Here is a 13,909-nt window from a genome sequence, read left to right on the forward strand (position 1 = left end):
CGGGCTGTTTTTGGCTGCCTGACCTTGCGTTTGAGTTTAGCACCATAACCAAACGCACCAATGCACACAGAGTGGAGAAAACAGGAATCAATAAGAAGAAAAATAAAACGGCACTACCCATGTCTCAGAGGGAATCTGAGCATCTGTCTGAGCAGAATTTAGCCAAATCCTCATGGATGGAGCTTCAAGTTCTGGTAAAGTAGCGAAGATTGTTTTTGGCTTGTCGGTAAATGTATTCAGTTCTGGATATCTTTAATTATTGGGATTTGACATCTTTGAGGTTAGCACCTTTTGGTCTGACCCCTTTATATGGACATGATAAGTTTATCCAATAGGTGTTCATTGATTCTTTAACAAGGGAAAACATCTAAGAAAATATAAATATGTGAAAGGCCAAAAGAATTCACATGAGCCATATGAGACAAGAGTACAGGCCTTAAATGCACAGGTGTTTCAGCTGTTATTCTGCAAGAGCCACCAAGTATTAACTCAAGGGTGGACAGTAATAATAAGTGCACACATGTGGGAAGGAGTTTGTTGTGACTACAGGTGTCTCAAATACAGTCACAAAGAAAACCGTTTAAAAATAAACCACCCTCTTATAAAAGAAGTCATTTATTTTTGGATTTGTTTGTTTATGAACATTCTATATGGGTATTGTTTAAACTCACCATTCATTTTATATATAGTGTTTATGAAAATGTATATTTGGTTAAAAATTTCAAACTAAATAAAAAAACTGTCCCTTTAATTAAGGCTTAGTTTGCCCTTATAGTAGATCTACCTTTTTATATAATAATTACTTTGACATCATGCAAATCAATATTTTGACTTATGAGAAACTATATTTACTTTCTGTCTTGATGGGTTTTTTATTTGTATGCATTAAGTATAGCCATAAAAGGTGAGCTGTAAAGATGACGTGCTCATTTTGTTCACTTTAAACAGGCAGCCCGGCTCTTTTCCTCTTGTTTTCAGTCTCTATGGAATTGTATAGATCTTCTCATCTATGTTATTAACAGGAAGGTAATTGTGCAAATTTCCCTACATGCAAAACTATTCCTCTAAGTTTTAGCTCAGTGCTTAACAATTACATAATTTCTACCTTTTTAAAACTCAGTTTTACCTGTTAAATGTGCACTGATAAAAGTAGTCAAGGCTGCATTTGAAGTGAACAAAGATCTGAGAGTACTTGACATTTAAAAAGGCTTACATAAAGTCCATAAATTACTTTTGAAAGGGTCTTGGAGAGCAGTAACAAAAAAACTGGGCTCATAAATTAGCTTTTAAATTTTCTTCAAACAGCAGGACAAATGTAGGCTTTTTTTTTTTTTTTTTTAAATCAAAGCCTTTTAAAGAATATGGAGGCCCAGCTTATGAAATACCTTTATTGTCTCCCCCTAGAGAAAACATCCTCAGCTTAAGTGAGTTAAATAAACAGAAACTCGGCCATCACAATATAATGTTACAATGAACATACTTTATTTTGACTATTTGCTGTTACTTTATTGACTTCTGCTTCACTACAGTTGTACAGCTGTACTGTACTATCATTATTGGTATAATAATATAATCAACAAATAAAGACATTGCCTCCTTTAGCTTTCTCTATCTGATCCCATAAAGCCAAAGTTCTTGTTACTGGGATCTCATGAATCAGAATCTGTGAACAAATTCATGTTGAACAACACGAAGCAGAATAATTTTGCTTCAGTTGGAATTTTATTTTTTTTTTCAACATTTTACATTTTAGAATTTAGGTTCCGGAGGCAGGAGGCATCCTGATCACATGCACATGAACCACCCCAGCTGCATTCTTGTGGCAGGAAGGAGCCATGACTCTACTTTGTTACCTCCGGATTAATAGATTTCTCTCCAAACTCAACCTAAGCCTGAGAGTGAGGTGGATTAAACCAACCACACGCAGTTCCGTTTTTTTCAGTTCAGTATTTTTTACAAAGTGTAGATGTGTTCTTAAGTGAAAAAACGTAAAGAGTTTTCTGCTAATGTTGTGGACTAAAGGACTAAAATGAAAATAGGCCTTGACCTGCAGGAAGTATAAATGAAAACTGGCAAGGTGTAACAAGAATCCCTAAAATAAACCAGATGAAACACTCATTCATTATTCACAAGGGGGAAAATGCTCAGCGGCCTGTATCTGACACAGACCATATCAGTGTCTCTCTGCTCTCCATCTTTTCTCCCATCATAAGTGCAAACACTCTGAGTTCATCTTCTTACAGCACGTGAAATGTCATCTCATGTGCTGGTACGAAAGGAGCATGTGCCATCACATTACTACACCACAGATTGGGATCATGGAGGAGTTGGACATTCTCGCTTCTAACAAAACGTACAAAGCTTCCTCTGTCACATGGAGGCTAGAGAATAGGCCTATTGTTTGCATTCTATCATTTTTTGAATTCCAAACAGGATATACTGTAAAAGCTCCCTGGATAAAGGGATTGGGTTACATAACTAAAAGTGCATAGTGCTGGTTTAAAAATGTCTGTCGCAGGTTCAGAAGAGCCAGAGGGGTAACCTAGGGCTTTTTAGGAAATATTCATGAAGTTCGAAGAATTTGTAGCCTTCCAGGGAAATGGGGTCAGAGGTGACGTAAATGTTAAAACAACTTCAGCGGCAGGTGCTTGATGTAGTAACAACAAAGCAGGTAAACCTGACACGGCATGCAAAGCAGTTGGAGAGTGACACACTCCGCAGCAACAACATTCATAGGGCTGTCCTCAAGTTACTGACGTGCGAGACTCATGAATATTGAATATATATTTAAAAGCCCACATCATTCCCAGGATATTGTTCAGGGACTGGCTGAGTCGATTCGCAACCTTGTTTTTTTTTTTTTTTTGTATTGTCATGTTACATTTAGTGGGCTGTGGGTTAGACCGCAACCATTAGTGTCAAATATCAAACACTCAACTTTAACTTTAACAAGAAATTTACGCAAATCCTTATAAAATACGTAAAATGTATTTAGTAAAAGTAGAGCTTTAGGTACAAGCTCCTAAATTTGTCTTGGCTGGTCGGGGTCCTCCTGTTGTTTGGGATTGCCCTGTTCTGTGTCACGTTCACTCTCCTCCATGTTTGTTTGTGTTACTTTTATGCAAATGTCCTGCCCACATCTGCACCATGTCGAACACAATGTATATTATCATAGCACAGTACCACTGTGAAACCATTGAAATGCTGCATTGAAGTGCTTTACAGAAAGTCGCGTCACATGTGGCTCTATGGCTCCTTGTCCCTGTAAAAATACTAAATACATTTAGAAAGCATAAAAGATAGCAATGCTACATTTAATAAACAAAATGTTGAAGCTTTTACTGCTATAGCGAAATAAACCCGTAACATAATGTGATTTGTTGTTCTGACACACATTGTTGGTGATTAAACCCAAAGGTGAATGAGGTGTAAGTACTCCATGAAAAAGGGGTTTTAACAGTAATGTCATACTAACAATTACAAACACTGCTACAAATGGGGGCTCTTAAAATCTAGTTACCAACGGTCATAATAACAGTCCTGTTTCTCAAGAATATTTGAAAAACATTTACTTTGTGACTGACATTGGCAACAACGAGGGTTGTATATAATAACTAGAATGTTACCTGTAGTTTGCTTTGTTACAAAGTAATTCTACCTTAATATTCCTGTGTAGACTCGACTGTGTCACCCTAAATCTGTTCATCCCATTTGTACTCATTCTGGGAAAAAGTAATATCTGGACATCCCCACTACAAATACTTTATATCTGCTTCAGTGCACCTGTAGTTTGTGCTCTTTGTAATTCTCTCAGTTGTCACATGTCTTTGAAAACCAGAAAAAAGCTGCTGACCAACATTCAACACATTTGTACAGCGATCAGTCATATCACAGTATGTGGCTCAAGTATTTAGCCTCTTATATTTACATAGAGGTAATTCAAGCCCAGTACCTCACAGCTACAAGGTCATGTGCTCGAATCATTAGGTTATGTAAGATCAGGGCCGGATATGGGTTTGTCCCCCTGTCCTTTAGCCAGTTTTCCCAGTTACCACTTACAGTACTGCAGTAACAAATCCCCCATAAGGCAAAAAGAAATGTCAACAAGATTGGTTTTTACTCTTTTAATTATGAACTGTTAACTTTAATCTTCATGATGTCATCTCATTGCAGCCAATGGAACTAGCGGTACTGTGTGGGTGGGGGTGGAAACATTAATACGCAATGGGCCCCATGCCGCGGAAGCAAACTCGGGAGCCAGAAAAAGTTTTTGGCTTATGTGTTAGATCGGCAGTTTTTATTTATGGGACTGGGCACCACGTTTAATTCTGGTATCCAGCTCTCGTAGTACAGCCGTAGTTCGAATCGTCTGGCCAACATTGGTGCGTCCATTCCTCTCTCAATCCAGACACATGCGGTGTACTGTAGATTTTATTAGTGACTCTAACCACTCAGAACCATTGTTAAATCTTAAACAATGTTTTGTAATAAAATATTAATCTGTAAAGTAGCAGGTAACTATAGCTGTCGGATAAAAGTAGTGTAATACCAGTACAATATGTGGAATAGAAGTGATATAAAGGCAATATATTCTATTGAAGTACAAGTATCTTAAAATGGTACGGAAGAAAAGTACTTGTGTAAATGTACTTTCCACCACTGTCTCTAAGCATTAGATTAAAAAGTCTGTATCCTTCTGTCTGACCTCAAGAGTTGCCAGAGTAAGACCCATGTTGTGCAACCCGAGTAGGGGGCTTGCTGCCAGCAGGTCTGGCTTAACCAGCTGCGGCGGAAATTTAACCCAAAGATATGTAAACTAGAGATTAATAATGGCGCAGTGTGGCATCCAGTCCAAAACACTGATGTTGCAGGGAAGAAAAGTTAGCCTGATTATATTTAAAAATTTCATTAGCTGGTCATTAAAGGCTCAAAGTCCAGGAAATCTGCATTAGTGCTAATTCGGTTTTCCATGTAGTAAGACGACATAGTTTCAGTTAGAGTATGATTCTGGTACACGCATTAATAAACAGCTTTTTTCAAATATACATTGCAAAACACTGCTGAGCTCACTGAAGTTACAGCTACAGTAATGGAAGAGCTTACACAGCCCTGAGAATGTCATCTGTTTAAATACCTCCTGTACTCCTGCACCATATGTGCAAAAAATAGAAATAGGCCTCTTAGTTTGCTGATGCTGTGAACACCTGGTTGTTATGAAAGAGGAGCCAGGCCAGATTTGACTCATTGAATCAAAAAAAATGTAACTTAACACTTAACCTGCCTTCACGCTGAAAGGACGTTAAGTGAAAAATATGCAGATTTAAGTGTGTTGGCTTATTGTTTTTATGCAATAATTAATAAAAAAAAAATGCAATAACCCAAGTTTAGAAAATCTAAACTAAATGATAAATGTGTTAGTTTTATGACCACACAGACTGAGGATACACAGTGATTCAGTTGAGTCGTCTTAATCTAATAACCTTTACTCCTCTGATTACTTTTTGTTGTTTAATTTGCCCCACTGTCCTCTGTTTAAATCACTCTCCCTCTGCCACTGACGTCATTTGGCTTGATTACCAGTCTTCCTCTTACATAAACCACAAGGCCAGTGCAGCAGAGGAAAACAAATCCTTGTGAAGGACGCAAGCTCTTTAGCTTCTCTGAATTGAGTTGACGCATGGGCGCCTGTGCACTCAACCTCAGTCGCTGCTGCCACTTGGCCTGAGGATCTGCAGTCAATGGATGAAATGGCTTTCATGTGTACAATACCTCTAGTGGTTTTGTTCTCTTCATATCTTTTTGGTGCTCCTGCCTTCTTTTCTAACTTTGCATGCATAGGGAGTTGCCCAACTCCCATCATAATCGGGTTGCATAAGAAGTGAGCTTTTTCTCCACCAAACTAAACTGGGCTGTATCTGGGTTAATGCTACTTCAGTTTGAAGGAACAGCACAAAGTCATGCAGCTAATAAGAGAGGTGCTGTCCTTATATCCCCAGGTTGCAAATCACAGATCTGATCAGATATCGGCAACTGTGCCTCGACTTGAGCTTAGACCATCACATTAATGTTAACTGAATGTTAAAATACATTTGGGCTGAGTAATCAGTCAGATTGGTAGTTGAACATCAAGTTAGCTTAAAACAATTTTCAAGTTATTTATTTAGGAAAACATTGTTTCCAGCTTCTCTTCACATGTGAAGATTTACTTCTTTTAAATATAATTAAATATATTTAGCTGTTGTGCAGACATGGCACCAAACTGTTGTGGTAAGGAGGGTCACCTACTGTTCATGAGTTTTGGGACGTGAGGAAACTTCGGGAGAAAACTCAGCATAAAGTGACTGTTCCTTAGAGTCAATATCAGCCAGTTTAGGTGGTTTGGAGCAACTTGCAGGATCCTTCCTGGGTTTTCTGGGCACATCCATCCATGCCAGATCAGACCCAGAATACTCCAGAGAAATTATGTATCTCATGTGGCCTTTGAACACTGTTGAGCAACATGGCTGGGAAGGAAAAATCTGGGCTACCTTGCTGAACCTGCGACCCAATGTTGGATAAGCAGCAGCAACGGGATGGATAAATAAGTTTAATATAATAAGTAAGATAAGTTAAAATAAGTTTTGCATCGTTGGTTGCAGACCTGATTGTTGGGATATGCATTTGGGAAAGGCAAATGGTAGGGGGCTTTTTATATATAAGCTCCTTGCTAAAGAAAACGTGCCTTTAGTTGCTATCACTTGGTGAAGTTTAACCATGGTTGTGGGTGATGTGACAAAAGTCAGCAGATCTGAGCTCCTGATGTCACTGTAATTGTACATGAGCACTGATGTGGGCTGATGCACCTACTGGCAGCTTCTAATTGGCCCACTATGAGACTGGAGAAGAAGGTGGTGTGTAATGTGCAGGTCAGTCAGAAAAACAATATGAGCTACATGCAAACCAGCATCACAGTAGATAAACAGAGTGGCTGTATTTGGTGTGTTTTTTTAAGACTGATACGGTTATGGATGAAATCTTTAATACTGCGATTAGGCTTCTAAAAGTCCTGGTCTCAATCCTTTTTGTGCATCACTTGTCTCATTTCCATCCCTCAGGGAGTCTGTAAAACCCTGGTCTCTGGTACATAATGCTTTTTTTCCCCCTTGATTATTATTTCTAAGCTCATTTTTTACAGATGTCCTGTAACGAAATGTAAAATACTGAACTGTCAAGGTCAGATACAGATGCTAAAATGTATCATTTGCTAGCATACTTAGGTTTTTATTATATAAAAATATTTTTTAGAATGGCTAATAACAATTATTATCATATAAATGGAGAAATATGTCTGTCACAGCTTTACAGAGCCTAGTGTCTACTTATAAACATGTCTTGTTGTTTGTAGAAAACAGCTGGAAACACAAATATGAGCTTATTTGAATAGAGAACTAAGACAACCTGCATCCCCCCATCTTGATGTCTTGATGAAGACCTTTTTGTTCTAAATATTGAACCTTTTATGTCTCTCATAGGACTCTGCTACACGTAAATGTCATTATCCTGAACATGGAAACTTTTCTGTTTTTTGGTTCTACACAGTCTTGTTGTGTGGTTCGCCCCATAGACTTTTTTTGGTCATCTTTAAAAAAAAGTTGTGGGACTGACAAAGCCATGATCACTAGTTAAATAAGGTCAGGCTAAGAAAACAGCCTTTGTAGACAAGGTAAGCATGGAAATTGCAATCAAATTACGAGTTGGCCTACGAGTTTGTGAGGACATAGAAGTCATGTGTTCGTGGTGCAGTTTGTTTTTAGCCTAACAATAACTTTACAACATACAATTTTGCTGATATGATGATACTTTTGTGTTTTACTTTAGTGAAGCTTCAATAAAGGACTCGTATTTAGAATGGAGCAAAGTGGTGTTGATAGCTACATATTCCATCTAGACATGTTTTACCTGCTGCAGTCTCCATTCAAGTAAAACAAACAAACAGCTGAACCAGTATTTTACTAAGTAAAGTTACAGTTTTTCTATCAGTGACTCTGATCAGAGAGTTTATTTTTAAGACCATCAACTCCTACTCACAGTGGTGGGAAGTAAACAAGGATATTCCCTCATTTTAATTTGTCAACATGTCACATTAGCTGTAGCTGAGTAGATGTTTAGTATTACTATACTTCTGCTGGATAATAAATTGAATGCTTGTGCAGAATATTAAACTGCAACTACAAGTATTTGTGTCCCCTTTCTATGGATAACCTTAAATAACCTCACTGTGTACTTTGCATTTTTGTCCCATTCCTGAGCTGTTGTCTTGAACTCACCGCAGAGCCCTAGAAGAATCGTTGCCTCTTCTTTAGGGTGGTGACCCCCCATTGGGTCAGTCATTATCTGTGTCACGCCATGCGAATGTCCACTAACAAGTGATTTTCCTCTCTTGACTTCCTTAATTGTTTAATTTAATTCACTGTTAGACACCTGGGGTGAAAGCTGATTGGATTTGATGAACAGGGTAATTTTTGTTATCACGAGTGTTTGAAACTCACATCAGACCTTTGCAGCTGTGAACCCGAACTACAGCCACTTTGAAAAGAGCAGGAAACGATGACGAGCTTATAAATTTGCGCACAAAGTCACTTGTGGGAGGTGTTAGTGGCGCTTGTCAATCTCAGTCTGTCTGTACTGTGACAAGTGAGACATGTGATTCACTTCCACTGCACTGATGAAGCATCGCCTCCTCTTTTAATGAGGCATTGACAATCATGTACCAGGACAGACGTGAGCAGTCAGAGTGGGCCAAAGGAATGATTTAATCTGGTTTTCATGACACCTCCTATCTAACCGTAAAATGAAAATAAACTGCCATAAAATCCTTTTACTGAGCCTGCTATTAATTGTTGAAAGTAATTTATGGGCATGTTATGGTTATGATTTATGGCTTTTTGAGAGGTTATGCATGATGAAGAGCGAGCTGCAAGCTGCAGAGAGTACTGTAGGCAGTTTTATCAAGCAAATCAAGCCAACAGCTGACATTAGTGTTACTAAAGTCCTCACCATGACCCTGTTTCCTGTTCCTGGTTGTATTTGTTCAGCCCATCTCTTTGATTATGATTTGTTCTCACCTTAAAACACTGCATCAAATCCATAGCAGGGCCAATTATCACACTAACAGACTAGAAAATCATAAGCAGGAATGATGATGAGGACGAAACTGCTGTCGAGTATCCAGTGCTTGGTAATTACTCTTGAAATGATGCAAAATACCCACAAACACTCGAAGAAACCTTGTTCTTGCTATTTATGTGAAAGAACTATAATTATAGTATTTAATGCAGTTCATCCAGTTTACTTAATCTACGCTAATTAGAGATGTTAACCATGTCTGTAATATGTTGAACGAGCTGTTCTATGAAAATTACAGTAATACATGTAGCCTCTCTGCCGTCTTTCCAGTTACTGTGTAATTGTTAATTATAGAGCTGCTACAATTTAGTCAAAAAAAACCAATAATTTTGCCAGTTTAGTAATTTTCGAGCCAGATAAAGCATTTACTGGTTTGCGGTTCTGCAATCTTTTGCGAAAAAAATGAATCAATTAATTAATTAAAGATACAATCAATGGGCCATTTAGTTGTTTTCAATTAGTTGATAATAAAATAGCGTCACAGTCACTGCTAGCTGCCGTCTTTCTCTGTAAAGTTTACAGCATATGCTCCCTGTGCTTACATGGGTTTCTTCAGTATAAGCAGTTAATATAATCTAAAATAGCTAAAGTAGGTAGATTTTTGTTGTTGTTGTTTTTGTTACTGAACAATATACTTTAAAGTAGAAACTCTATGTGGGAGACATCTTAGGTTTATGAACTTTCTTAGTTGTATTCAGATGTCACTATTGTGTAGCTCATTACTCTATTCACTCATTTGCTGACACTTAAGATGGCTTTTTTATTATTTATGTTGATTGTGTATTCTTGGTGGAACTCTGTTCTTGTGGCCACAGTTGATGCTCTGTCTGCTGTTTGTGGCCCTGCTGGTGCCAGCGCGACACACTCCAGATGCAGAGACTCAAAGATTGCATGTGCCGCAGAAGTGCTTGATTAAATCTTCATGACCATTTTGATTTTAATTCATCCTAAGTGAAGGCTGGAGGGAGCCGACGTGGAAGGACTGTGCGGCATCTCACTGTGTCTCCTTTACTTTTCATTTTCAAACTTATGTAACAGCTCCGAGAGAGTAATTGAAGTATCTGTGTACTGTAGGGCCATAAACTTGGACGGTGCTAAGTTGCCGCTAAGTGTTGGGGCTTATTTCTGTGACCACTGTTGTTCTTATTGATGCACAATTCCGAGAAATCCTTGGAAGCCTTCCAACATTCATTTCTGTATGTATGTAAATGTCCATCCGCAACTGTATGGCTACATGTACTACGAGTACTGTCCAGTAGTGCAAAGTAATCAAGTTCATTAAAGTAAGTACTTTACTCTAGTACAGTTTTGAGGAATTTCTTCTCCTACTCTGTCCAATATCTGCTGCTATAAGTTCAAATATAAAATTCTTGGTGCACATTAAAATTAGCTCCATCTTTATCATAATAAACACAGTAATGCATCATTAGGAATAGCCCAAAAGTATCATATTCATTTTGGTTAAATGATTCATTCCAACTTTTACTTACTTACTTTACTTTACAATGTAACTACACGTTTCCACATTTCACCTCCTTAAAATGTGTGTTTTGGTGGATATTTATAAAACTACAAAGATGTCGATGATTATGGTTACATTCAGCTCTGGTTTAGCAATCAGACAAAATGCTAGAGGAGAAACAGGCTCACAAAAGACCGCCACAACAGGCAGGCAGTAAGAATGAAAGCAGTTCTTTGGGGAAGTAGCCCAACCAGTTCTGTGCCATGATGCTTAACCCCAGTATTACACCAACCCGGACACCTCAACCTACTCCAGAGCTGCACATCATAGTGGTCCTCGAGCACGTTCCTGTTTTTTCTCCATCTTGTAATCACACACAATTGTGTAGGCTGTACTCAACAGCTTGTCTGTTTTTGGTTCATTTGTCAGTATTGTTTTGAAAGTGATATTTTGAAAGTTAGGTATTTCAAACATGTGTATCCCATTAACTCTCATGTCTCTCAGGTTGCTAGCAGCTGTGTAAAATGACCACCCGGGCAACTTTAAGCCAGCTTTTTTTCAGTTCAGAGTCAATATGCAGACATATTTTAAACATGGAGCATCTTAACACTATTATAGGGGGTCCCTGTTTAAAAAGGGGCCAATAAACTCAAAAGGGATAGATGTCTTTGGTGTAGGGGGTTCATGAGAGTCATTGCCACATAACTTGAGGCTGGCCGAATAATCAAATTCATTTGATTAGATTAGTAAACAGCCTTTCATCTCATCACTTACAAGGTCAGTGATGAAGGGGAATATAAAGGTCGAGAGCTTGGTGTGAAGACAAGAGGTTAAAGGGTTAATCATAGTACTGTCATGCAAATAGCATTATTCAACGTCAAGGTTTCTTAAACATTCACAGAGGGCACTAGGTCATATGAGCTTGCAGGACAGACAACTGGGGATGTTTTGCAGATGTGGTGTCATTGATTATTTGGATACAACAGCAAAACTTGTCTCACCTTAAATCTCTCTCTTTTGGAAGAATTTCATTGTTTTTATGCTGAGAAGTGCTATGCAACTTCCTCTGTTTCCCACAAGTGCAGGGAATTCTCAGATAAGGCAGTTATTCTTCTGAACAAAGCCAAGTTTGTCCAAGCATCTTGTAGGCCCCACGCTGTTTGTTTGGCCACTGAAGCAGGAATTTTCCACTTCGTGGCTTCCCTGGAGAGAGCAGCTTTCTTCTTGTCTTGGTTTATAGACACAGGTGGAAGTGGGTCACTGTGGTGCGTGTGCAATGATTTTATCAAGAAAATTATTGTTGCATCTGCGAGCGGATGTTAATCTTTGCTTAGTGGGTTTGCTTCCTCAGGCCGTGCTCGACTGCAGCAAGTGCAAGTAATTTTATTTAGGCCAAGATGGCGTTGGTGCATGTCTCATTCTAAATCAAAGACATGAATTAGTATAGGGGAAATGTTGCTGTCAAGATCCGTGTTTCCTGTTTAAAACTAAAAACATTGTATAGCTGCTGATATCATGCTGGGACTAAGAGGAGTCAAGTGTAATTGAACGGTGCATCCCCCCGCCCTCACATTTACAGTGTTCAGCCTATTTAAAAACAGCAGTGTGTCATCGCTTTGACGTAACAGGCCACAACCGAGTGGATCCGTGTGTCTCGGCCAGCTGGATCCGATGCTGCTGCGCAGACAAAGCATGTGGGAGAATGCCGTGTGCTTGTTTTCACTACTGAAACATATGTCTTCAAGCCTTGTGCGTGACATTAAAAAGAACTCTTGCCAATTATATGCTGTGCTGTTTTTAAACCTCAGCAGAGTGTTTGACAAGTAAATCTAAATCATGCCAGACTCACTACACAGGCCCAATCCTCTTAAACATATGCTTGGCCAATCTAAGTTTATCTGGAGCCCTGAACAGAGCTGAATAAATGGCTGCGATAATCTTTCTCTAACTGTAACAAGACCCACGGTGGTACGTACTGTACTTCATAAAGACAATAGTAGCACCACTGAATATCATGTTTGAAGTAGAGGTATATATGTTTTAAAAGGGGTCAAAGTCATTTCAGTTTGCCACAGGTGTAGTATCATGTCCCAGACACATCTCAAGATATATACAGTGTACAGAATGTAAAACCTGATTAGAATTTGCAGCGACATACAGTGTGAATCTTTTTGCGTCGCTGAAAAAAAAAAGTAACTTAGTTTTCTTAGGCAGACCCCAAACAACTCGTGTTGCGGGCACTGACTTGTGGTACTCGAAGTGTAAACAAATAAAATTATTGCTGAGTCTGTGAGTACGTGTGAAGTATTTACTTACATTGGGAAATCAGTAAACAGTGACTTGGGAAATGTCTCAAAGAGTGTATCAGGTGCTGACGTCCGTCAGCTTCTCGGACAATAAAAAGTAAAACACGCAGGTGATATCTCTGATTTTGCTGCATCAATTTAGATTTTATTAAGGAGTGCAATGCTTAATAGGGTGAGTGCTCTTCTAAGTAATGAAAGATTTGATATTTTTAGATTTTCATTGGCAGTAAACCTGGAATTTTCAACGTGACTGGTTGAAATCGCACAGTACTTTGACAAAACTTTTCCAACAGAAGTGAAGAAAGTGTCGACCCGAGTGCTCTCGTTGTGGCTCCGCAGACAGCAGCTGGTTGATTTAACCAGATCACAGATCAAAGGAAGCAGCGTGAGCCTCTCCTTTCACAGCCTGATGCTCCACAAGCCTTTGAAGTTTGCTGTTTGCAGCCTCAGTATGAGATAAAAGAACAACTCATGAACTAGAGTAGCCTGGCAAACCAACACCTCAGACTAACTTGGTTTAGTAGTCTCAAGACCGTATCACGTCTCTGTGCCCTGGTATCGGCTTGATACAACAGGATGAAGCTGGCTGGGGAGTGAAGAACTGGACTCGTGTAACTGTCTGACGTCCAAGGAGACTCCAAACATAGCTCAACTTCTACAGGCAGCAAATTGTCCCGCAGTTCTAACAGTGTTAAATGCCACCGCCAGGGTACAGACGCTGCAGGCAACTGCACGTGGTACCACACTCCAGTGTGTAAACATATTAAATAATTGCTGAGTCTCTGAGGACATGTGGACTGTTTACTAGATCCCTAAAATAATTGTTTCAGATATATGGCAGCTGTAGATCAGACAGTCAGTCAGTGTAAGGTAGAGTTGCTATTTACAGACAAATTTTCTTGCCTTTTTTTCAAGCAGCACATAATGTTCCAGTTGAGTCAGACGTGACTGTACAGTTTAAAAGGTGACTTGTGTG

Source organism: Channa argus, chromosome 1 (assembly GCF_033026475.1).
Source record: "Channa argus isolate prfri chromosome 1, Channa argus male v1.0, whole genome shotgun sequence".
Lineage (NCBI taxonomy): Eukaryota > Metazoa > Chordata > Actinopteri > Anabantiformes > Channidae > Channa > Channa argus.